The 11,115-nt window shown below is 32.7% G+C and overlaps 1 long non-coding RNA gene across 1 annotated transcript; it reads right to left on the bottom strand.

Annotated features, from left to right (window-relative positions):
- Positions 1-1,044: 1,044 nt before the first annotated feature.
- LOC141380104 (uncharacterized) lies at positions 1,045-10,501 on the bottom strand. Its single transcript, XR_012397551.1, has 3 exons — positions 10,116-10,501; positions 4,618-4,951; positions 1,045-2,455 (listed from the first exon to the last, which is right to left on the bottom strand). It is a non-coding gene; the product is annotated as an uncharacterized lncRNA (long non-coding RNA).
- Between the last annotated feature and the right edge of the window lie 614 nt (positions 10,502-11,115).

The raw sequence follows: 11,115 nt of genomic DNA, 5'->3' as shown, positions 1-11,115 counted from the left end.
CCGTGTCAGATAAAGACGGCGTTGGTCCCGTTGGGTCCTGCTGAAATCTGAAGAGCTTTCCACAACGTGAGCGAAATGACACTGAGTGACATCTTCATTCAAAATTTGAGCATGCCCAGATGGAGACATTCAAAGTTTTCCCATCAGTTTTATTGCGATCTGTGAATCTGGTTCCTTTCTTGCTTTAATACCCACCTGTTAGTGTCAAAAACAGGCAGTAATTGCAGTAAATTGGATTTTGTAAAGTAGACACGTATGCTAGCCAAATGGGCCTCGGGAGTAAAAATATAAAAAGGGAGATTTCTATAAGATATAAAGATACAATTGTATAAATTATTAGATATAATCACAAAAAAAAAAAAAAAAAAAACAACTGTGGGAAGCTGTAATTATGGATGTAATTAAATTAGCATCTATGCAGAAATTAAGTGTGTAAAATAAAGATGAAAGTGCAAAATACAGTTATGAGATACAAAGTCACAGCTAATAGCAAATATAATAAAAGTAATACTTATTATAAGAATTATGATTTAATTTGCATTATTTGCATTCAATTTGATTATAATTTGCAGTTACGAGATGCAAATTCTTTACTGTGGGAAACAAAAGGCAGAAAGGTAACAATAATCAGATATTAAAAAGTCAGATTATGAGATATGAAGTAATAACTAAAATTGCAAATGTAACAGGGTCTCAATTATGAGTAATAATTGTAAGAAATGAAGCTGCAACTGTGGGAAACAAAGCTGTAACAAAGCAAATGTAACAGAAATTGCTATAATTAAAAAGTCAGAATTATGAGAGAAAGTCACAACTGTAGAAAACAAAGTTGCATATCTAAAAAAAAAAAAAAAAAAATATATATATATATATATATATATATATATATATATATATATATATATATATATATATATATATATATATATATATAAAATCGCAATAGTTAGAAAGTCCAAATCATGAGAAATAATCTCACCACTGTAGGAATTGAATGGAGATGTATACAAATATCTGAATATTATAAGCAAAGTCAGAATTAAACGTTAAAAATTGCATTTGTACTAAACAAAGCAGCAAATACAACAAAAATTTTAATAATTAGGAAGTTGCAATTATGAGACACAAAGTCATAACTAAATGAAACAAAGTTGCAAAAGTAACAAAAATCTCAAGTATGGAGATGTCGCAAATTTGACATACAAGGTACAGCTGTAGGAAACTAATGAAAATTTTAAAAAAAGAAAAGAAAATATTTAGAAACAGTCACAACTGTTGGAAACAAATCTACAAATGTAACAATGACAATAATTAGTGTCACAATAATGAGATACAAAGACGCAACTGCAGAAAACAGTTGAAAATGTAACAAAAATGAAAATATATTTTAAAAAAATTGCAATATTTTTAAAAGTCGCAATTATAAGAGCCAAAGTTGCAACTATGCAAACAAACTTGCGACTGAAACAAAAATCGCAATAATTAGGAAGTTGAATTATGAGATATAAAGTCACAACTGTAAGAAACGAAGCTAAAAATGTAACAAAAATCGCAATAATTAGGAAGTTAAATTATTATATATAAAGTCACAGCTGTAAGAAACAAAGCTAAAAAATAAAACAAAAATCACAATGATTAGGAAGTTGAATTATGAGATATAAAGTCACAACTGTGGAAAACAAAATTGCAAATGTAACAAAAATCACTATAACTGTGAAGTAGCAATAATCAGATACAAATTCACAACTATTGGAAACAGTTGAAAATGTAACAAAATTTTAAATATAAAGAAACATAGTCGCAACTGTAAGATAAAAAATTAAAGATACAAAATTGCAAGTTGGAAAAAAAGTTAGGAAAAGTTGTACAAATTGTAACAAAAATCTCAATAAACAGGAAATCGCAATTATGATATATTAGTTTTTTTTTCAATTAATCTTAATTTCTATAGCACTTTTACAATGTAGATTGTGTCCAAGCAGCTTATCATGGAGTTTCTAATAAATTGAAACGTGTCAGTCCAGTTTTCAGTGTTCAAGTTCAGTTTAGTTCAGTTCAGTTCAGTGTAAATTTTACTGCTGAAAGTCCAAACATTTAATAGCTAATCCATTCATGCGCACCTTCATGAGTCCCAAACCAAGCAAGCCAGTGGCGACAGTGGTGAGGAACAAAAACTTTGAGGGAAACCAGGTTCAGTTGGGCATTACAATTTCTCCTCTGACCAAACTTCTTGTGCAAAGCTGCAGTCTAGATTCTGGAGGTTAGAGAACACTGGACATCCATCGTGGAGAAGCTGCAGGAGTGAGTAGGTTACCGGTGGGTGTTCAGGCTGGCCCACGTGATCATTGCAGAGGCTCGTCTGTCAATGGGGTATTTCAGGAATCAGTCTAATGCTCTCCAGTCCTCCATGACCACCATCTGCTCACGATACAGCCTGGTCCAGTATTATGGAGGCCTCGGGATAAGGAAAAACAGACTAACATATGTACATTTTCAACAAACAGTTGAAAATATAACAAAAATGTAAAAAGTAATAGTTGCAACTGTAAGGCAACGCAGTGGCACAGTAGGTAGTGCTGTCGCCTCACAGCAAGAAGGTCTCTGGTTCTAGCCTCAGCTGGGTCAGTTGGTGTTTCTGTGTGGAATTTGCATGTTCTCCCTGCATACGCGTGGGTTTCCTCTGGGTTCTCCGGTTTCCCCCACAGTCCAAAGATATGTGGTACAGGTGAATTGGATACAGGCTAAATTGTCTGTAGTGTATGAATGTGAATGAATGTGTATGGATGTTTCCCAGAGATGGATTGCAGCTGGAAGGGCTGAGATAATTGCTGGATATGTCAGTTTGAGTTTACTTGCTTCAATCGCATGTAAAATTAGCTTCAATTGCATGTCAAATTCACTTCACAATAGATGCGGGATCACAATAGATTAGCGTCATGGGCAGGCTTTCTGTCTGTTCTGTGACTTTAGCTTTATTGCTAAATGGCTAACATGGATTTTATTGAGATAGTAGCTGTGTTTATGTTATGTGCTTTAGGAAGGCTGAAAATCAGCATAGACTTGTTCGGCATCATGTCTGAGTCCACTAGATCCTTTCAGAGGTGAACCCAGCTCTGTGAGTTCATCAACTCATTCAGAAACTCTAACTTGATGATGGAAGATTCAGACTGAGCCGAGCCCATTTTGATAAGCTGTTATAAGGTGTCGGCAAGAGAATTTCCCCTTGGGACATCAACAACAAGCTTCTGATTGGTTAAATGAGGCACAAATGTCTGAAGTTCAGTTTTCAACTTGAACGATTTGTGCCGTAAGTGTGTAAAATGTGCAAAACATTTCTTATGAATTGAATCATTCATCAATTATAAGATACAAAGCCACAAGGAAATCAGACTGCGAATTAACAAAATGTGAAATAATTATAAAGCTTCAATTTTAAGATTCAAATTTGCAACTGTAGGAAATAAAACTGCAAATGTTACAAAAATTACAAAATTAGATATTCACGATTATGAGATACAAAATTGAAACTAAAAAAACAAAGCTGCAAATGTAACAAAAATTCACAATTATGAGACACAATGTTGCATGGTTGAGAGCAGAGGTGTGATTGTTTATATTGCTTCACTGTTTGTCTTTCACGTAATTAACTACATGACATTATTTATGGTTATACTGCATTTCCATGTCACCGATCATAAACATTATTTGTCTAAATGTCACGATTAGTGACTTGCTTTCACAGCCAGAAACCCAGGACCTGAAATCTATAAATCTCCTGTGTGGCTGACCGTGAAGGCTAAAGCAAGTATCCACCGGGGCCCAAGATGAATAATCTGAACGTCGACCAATTCATCCTTCCCACAGACCCACTATCGTTGCCTCTAGGGACTAAATTTGCATTACGCAACCAGATGTTTGTCCTCTGCCATGATCTACATATTCAAGCCCTGTGTTTACATGGCTACTATGTGTGTGATTGGACATGTAGGCTATTAATCAAAATGAAGTGCATGAAATGGGTAAGAAACGCTGCCTCCATGACAAAAAAAAAAAAAAGAAAGAAATAACCTCCAGTCCATTCAGAGAACGGTTGAAAATCTCTTCAAAGCACAAGTTCAAAGCATTGTTGGTACCTTGGGAAAAGGTTTAGTACCAACAACCAATTTAAGTTAGCTTGTTTGCCCCCAAAACACTACAACTTTCCCAACTCACTATAAACTAACAAAGCAGTCAACATGAAACAAAAGAGACCAAACAAATTATTTATAAAACAAAAAACATCTCAAACCCAAACATCAGATTAGGATTTACAAACTTAAGTGTCTGGCTTTGAAACTCAAACAGTTCCCTCTGGTGTGTTTGAGTCTATTTAAGTCAGTTAAACGTCTGTTTGTGTTATGAGGTTCTTTGTTATCACGTTAAAGACTCGATGTGTTTTGATATTTCTCTGATAGAGCCCAAAAAAACTTCAATCAAAGTAAAAAACAAACAGCATGTTTCAGTGACTTCACACAGCAGCAGAGTGAATAAACACGTCAAAACGTTTGCTTTCAGAGACTGACTGCCTTTGAGAGTCAGCAACCTGCTGCTTTTGAGTATTTACGATGAAAAGCCCACCTGATTGGATGCTTGCAAGCTTCGATAACGCTCATTAATAGGCCGTCGCCGTTTCCTAGCCCTGGTTAACGTCCAGATTTCCTTTCTGATTTTCACAATATCTTGCTAGCCTTTGATGTCACGCGTTCACCAGATGCCTTGATATCCATCTCCAGGCCGTATCAGATCTTCAAAGTGTTGTTTTCAGTAGATATTTCTATTGTTCTTGCTCAGCATACGCTAGCCAAGGGCACTGCCTTTTTAATCTTGTATTCGTTTTAATTAACAAGGCCTGTCAAACTTCACCGCACACACATCTTTCAATGGAGGTCTAGCTGTAAAAGTATCTGCAGGTCTGCATTGAAGGAAACAAAGTTGTAAATGTAAAGAAAAAAGTATTAGTATACTAGTTATAGATATGCAAATGTGAGATGTGATATGCAAATTCACAAGAAGTCACAAATATACTGTAAGGAGCTTGCAATTCACAATGGAGTTGCAGCTGAAGGAAACAAAGTTGTAAATTGCAACCTGCATAAATTTGCAAGTTTACACTTACAGATAATAAATAGTGTAAAAGAATGTATATTTGGTATGCTGATGTAGAGAGCTCTGAATTGTTGCCCATACCAGAGGTATAGCTCTGCTGTATATGCCTATAAATCTTACGAATTAGGTTGATTACTAATCATGCTCCTCCTTTTGTTGATTTAGAATAATTATATAATTATGTTTATCCTTAATTTTGTTAAAAAAAAAATAAAAAACATAATTTATGAGAACATTTTAGAGAAACAAATTGTCAACTAAAGATTTAAATGTAACAGAAATTTTTATTATTAGAAAGTTGAAAATTTGAGAGTCACAGTTATGCGAATGAAAGTTGTAAACAAAGTGGTAAATATAACAAAAGTCACAATTATTAGAAAGATGTGAATCACAATTGTAAAAAATAAATTACAAATGTCGTAATTAAAGTAAGTTGCAAATGTAACAAAGATCCCAATTATTAGAAAGCTGCATTTTATGCAAGTCACAATTTTGAGAAATAAGGTTACAACACTCGTAAACAAATTAGGTTGAAAATGTAATACAAAATCACAATAATTATAAAGTCCCAATTATGAGAGACACAATTGTGAGAAAGTCATGCTGTGGTAAACAAAGTTGAAAATGTAACATAGGTCACAATTATTATTAGGTCGCAATTAAAAGAGTCACAATTGTGAAAAACAAAGTCATAACTGGGGTTAAGACTGACAATTGTGAGAAATTAAATCAAAATTATGGTAAGCAAAGTTGCAAATCAAACAAAACTTGCAATAATTCGAAATTTGCAATTATGAGAGTCACTATTGTGAGAAATAAAGTCACAGCTATGGTAAACAAAGTCGCAAATGAAACAAAAGTTGCAATTATTAAACAAATCATACTTCACAATTGTGAGAAATATAGTTACAACAGTCGGAAACAATTTAAGTTGCAAATGTAACAAAGAAAACCATTTTTAGAAACTCACAATTATAAGAGTCACAATTGTGAAACAAAGTAACAACTGTGGTAAACAAAGTTGTAATGTAACAAAAGTTGCAATTTTTAGAAAGTCGTAATTCTTAATTGTGAGAAATAAAGTAACAACTGTCGTAAACAAATTAAGCTGAAAATGTGATAAGTCACAATAATTAAAAAAAAGTTATAATAGTCACAATTCTGAGAATAAAGTTACAACAGTCGTAAACAAATTAAGTTGCAAATGTAATTATGGTCACAATTGTTAGAAAGTCGCAATTATGAGAGTCACAATTGTGAGAAATAAATTTACAAATGTCTTAATCAAATTAAGTTGCAAATGTCACAAAGGTCCCATCTATTAGAAATCTGCATTTTATGCATGTCACAATTTTGAGAAGTAAATTTACAACAGTCGTAAACAAATTAGGTTGAAAATGTAATACAAAATGACAATATTTATAAGGTCCCAATTATGAGAGACACAATTGAGAAATATAAAGTGACAACTGGGGTTAAGACTGACAATTGTGAGAAATTTAATAAAAATTATGGTAAGCAAAGTTGCAAATCGAACATAACTAGCAATAATTCGAAAATTGCAAATGTAACAAATGTTGCACTTATTAAACAAGTCGTACTTCACAATTGTGAGAAATATAGTTACAACAGTCGTAAACAAATTAAGTTGCAAATGTAACAAATATCAAAATTATTAGAAAGTCACAATTATAAGAGTCACAATTGTGAAAAATAAAGTTACAACTGTGGTAAACAAGGTTGTAATGCAACAAAAGTCGCAATTTTTAGAAAGTCGTAATTCTCAATTGTGATAAAATAAAGTTACAACTGTGGTAAACTGTTGTCACAACTGGGGTTAAGACTGACGATTGTGAGAAATTAAATCAAAATTATGGTAAGCAAAGTTGCAAATCGAACATCAAACAAAGAAAAAATTGAAATTTTAAGAAAGTCGTAATTCTTAATTGTGAGAAATAAAGTAAGTACTGTGATAACCAAATCACAGAAATTTTTTGAAAATGTCATAAAAGTCACAATAATTAAAAAAAAAAAGTTATGAGAGTCACAATTCTGAGAAATATAGTTACAACAGTCGCAAACAAATTAAGTTTGCAAATGTAACAAAGGTCACAACTGTTAGAAAGTTGCAATTATGAGAGTCACAATTGTGAAAAATAAAGTTACAACTGTGGTAAACAAAGTTATGAATTTAACAAAAGTCGCAATAATAAGACAGTCGCGATTACGAGAGTCACAATTGTAAGAAATGAAGTTGCAACTGTGGTTAACAAAGGTCATATTTATTAATAAGTTTCAATAATGAGAGTCACAATTGTAAGAAATAAAGTTACAACTGTGGTAAACAAAGTTGCAAATGTAATCAGTCACAATAATCATAAAGACATAATTGTGAAAAAGAGTTGTAAATGTAACAAAAGTCACAATTATTAGAAATTCGCAATTACGAGACTGTCATTTCTGTCAAACAGTCATTTGTTGCACAAGCTTTCATTTCCGGGCTGTCGCATTTACATGAGTATGAATGGAAGTCTATGGGGCAATAATGCAGCATGACCGCGACGACTTAAGTTGCAAATGTGACAACAGTCCCAATAAAAAGAATATCTCAAATAAGAGAGTCACAATTGTTGGAAATAAAATAACAAGTGTGGTAAACAAAGTTACACAGGTAACCAAAGTCACAATTATACAAAATGCACATTTATGACTTGCAAAAGAGAGTAAATATAGGAAAGCTACAGAAACAAACTGAAATGCAGAGTGCAAGTGTGTCTATTCGTGTTGTTGCACTGTTTATCTTTGAATTAATTATCTACATACACAATGGCATTACCTTTGATTATACTGCATTTCATTGTCACTGATCACAATCGTTATTTGTCTAAATGTCACTTTTGGCGAATCAGCAGTGAGCAGAGAATCTGATACAGAATCTAAAAATCTCTTGTGTGGCTGATTGTGAAGGTGATCCATCAGATGAGTAAAGTAAAAATCTTAATTTTCTGATAATATTTCAATCGCACTTGCTCTGTGGGTAAACATATGCTAGTCAAGGGCACTGCCTTTTTAATCTCGTATTCGTTTTAATTAATCGCATCAAACTTCAACGCACGCACATCTTTAAATGGAGGTCTGGCTGCAAACATATCTGAGGGTCTATAATGATGGTTGTACTGAAAAGCAGCGAACAGTACACAAAATTATTTTCTGATAAAGACGCCATCAACTCTCAATTATGAACTATCGGGCAAAACGAAACCTTGCACCTCTCAGAACCAATTAGTTTGTGACTTGCCAAATGATTTACATGTAAATTGCAATTTTCAATGGAAAGTTGCAATGAAAATCCATCTCTCGCCAACAAAGTACAAGCAGACAGCCGAATGCGTGTATTTACAGATGGCGGGACTGGTTTAAAGACCTGCCTCTGGTCTATTCATCCACCAAAGTAGCTGTAATTATTGAGTCCCCCTCCGAAACCCTTTCTCTTCATCTCCCGAGTTTCAAAGGAGAGCGTCTGACAGGCCGTGAAATCATAATTTAATCAAAAGAAAACAAATGTTTGAATGCATATTGCAAAATGTGCACAATGATTAATGAATTCTAATGAGGAGAGCATTATGACGCTTTCATCCCAGATAGCAGGAAATGATGTCACTCCTTCGACATACTGACAAACACAGGGTATTGTCGAGAGACATTTTGTTTTATCTTTTGATTGTTGTAGAGATTTTATGGATGTAAATACTGCATTTAAAAAATGAGGTTTGCTGCCTGTTCAAACTACTTATTTATTACAAGTTGAACCAACTCAATTCTTAAGCTTTTTGGGGGACAATTTAATTATTTTAAGTGGATTGATTATAAAACAATTAAATTAGCTAATCTGTGTTAGGACATCATGAAAGAATTGTGTGGAAACCTGCATTTCTTCCAGTGTGTTTATATATATATATATATATATATATATATATATATATATATATATATATATATATATATATATATATATATATAATGTGTGTGTGTGTAAATGCTGTTTAAGAAATTTAAGCTAAAGAAAAAGAAATGAAAATAAATTAGTTTATTAATAAATAGGATAAATATTGATAAATTTTGTATGGTTAATATAACATAAACAGTTCTAAAATATACCCTTATTTTCAGAGATTATTAGTTGAATATTGTTTTTAAATCATTGTGTGTCGTTTAAAGGATTGTAAATCAGTTGACTATACAATGTATCTGGAAAGTATTAATAGCGCTTCACCTATTTTCACATTTTTTAATGTTACAACCTTATTCCAAAATTGATTTAATTAATTTATTTCCTTAAATTTCTACACACAATACCCCATAATGACAATGTGAATTTTTTTTTAAATTGTTGTAAACTTATAAAAAAAAAAAAAAACCTGGATGCACTGTATATTTTTAAAAGAGGAATTAGAAAATATTTACTTGAACAGTTGACTAAATAAAATATATATTTTAACAACTTTTACAAATATATAAATAAAAATAGGCCTATAAAACACAGTATATACTCTTTGTATTGCTTTCGTATTAACTAATTGAGTGAATAATTGTTTAAAATACTAAAATGTGTGTAACTGGATTATACAGAACATTATATTTGTAATAATGTAAAGTGGCCAATTAAAAAATGAATTAATTTTATAGTTTTCAAATGTGAATATATAATACTATCTGAAATTGGCTTTTATTGCAACCATTTTAAAAGTTATTTTATTAATTTTTCTATTTTTGTTTCTTAAAACATTGCTCTTGGATATTATATAAATGTATGTATGTATGTATGTACAGTATGTATGTATGTAGTGATGTTTGTAAACAAATTTCGGGAGGAGCATGCGCAGAAGTTTCAGTATCGAATACGTCATTGACAATATCCCATCATCAAATCAGTTTCTGAGCAACGCCTATATATACCAAACCTGTCTTACCTGCAGCATCTCACGACTTTAGCATCCCTCCACCACCCCGTCACCTCACCTCATGCATTACATTCCCGGGTGGAGCGTTCTGGGGCCGGGCTAGATACTTCGCTCGAATCCCAACTCCTCTTTGTTTCCTTATAAGGGGAATAACTCGAGTTAGGGTGTCTCCTCGAGCTCAGAGCCCTCCCCCCGGACAGCACGCCAAATATGCTTTATACTTAAACGAATGCAAGTGTGAACTGGTGAATGTATATCATTGTGGTGGAGAGAGAGAGTGGCCGAACACCCAGAAAGTTGGGAGAGCGAGTGGAGACACCGGCGGCTGGTCAGTAGCCCAATCAGAAATAATTAATAACACCTGTTTTCTAGTGATTGTGCCGGGGAGACACCTTGAGAGCGAAAGAGACCAGTCGATAGAGAGCCGAGCGACAACCTGCACGCAAAGAGCTGTCGCAAAAACATTGACAGAAAAAAAAAAAAATCATTTACTTTAACGCTGACCCTGTCTTCTTCCCACAACAAAGAACCGTTCTACAATCATCAATAAATCCAATGTGTTTTAAATGCTTCTTATTGATTCATCTGTTGTGTGGAGTATACAGCAGCGTCCCTAAGAGTCACAATTAAGTAAACTAATCACATACAAATTACCTAATTAGATCTGGCTTTTTATGCAGCTAGATATATGTATTACCATATTCATTTTGATATATTAAATTTAATAGTATTAAATTTAGTAAGTTAGTAAGTTTAAAAAATCTGACAAGTTAATAAAAAATTAAAAGGTTGCAAACAGTTGATAAATTTCATTGTGATTTTATTATTATTTTTTTTTGTGTGTACACAGTTTAGAACAAATACAAAACAAACAAACAAACAAAAAATAAATAAATAAAAGTCTTGTTTCTCCAAAGATGTAATTTTTTGTTTCATCTGTAGGGAACCTGCAGGACTAAACTTATTTACTTACGCTATTTTTTTAAAAATTGTTTGCAGAGCTAATACT

Source organism: Danio rerio, chromosome 22 (assembly GCF_049306965.1).
Source record: "Danio rerio strain Tuebingen ecotype United States chromosome 22, GRCz12tu, whole genome shotgun sequence".
Taxonomy (NCBI): domain Eukaryota; kingdom Metazoa; phylum Chordata; class Actinopteri; order Cypriniformes; family Danionidae; genus Danio; species Danio rerio.
This window is presented reverse-complemented; position numbering and strand designations above follow the sequence as displayed.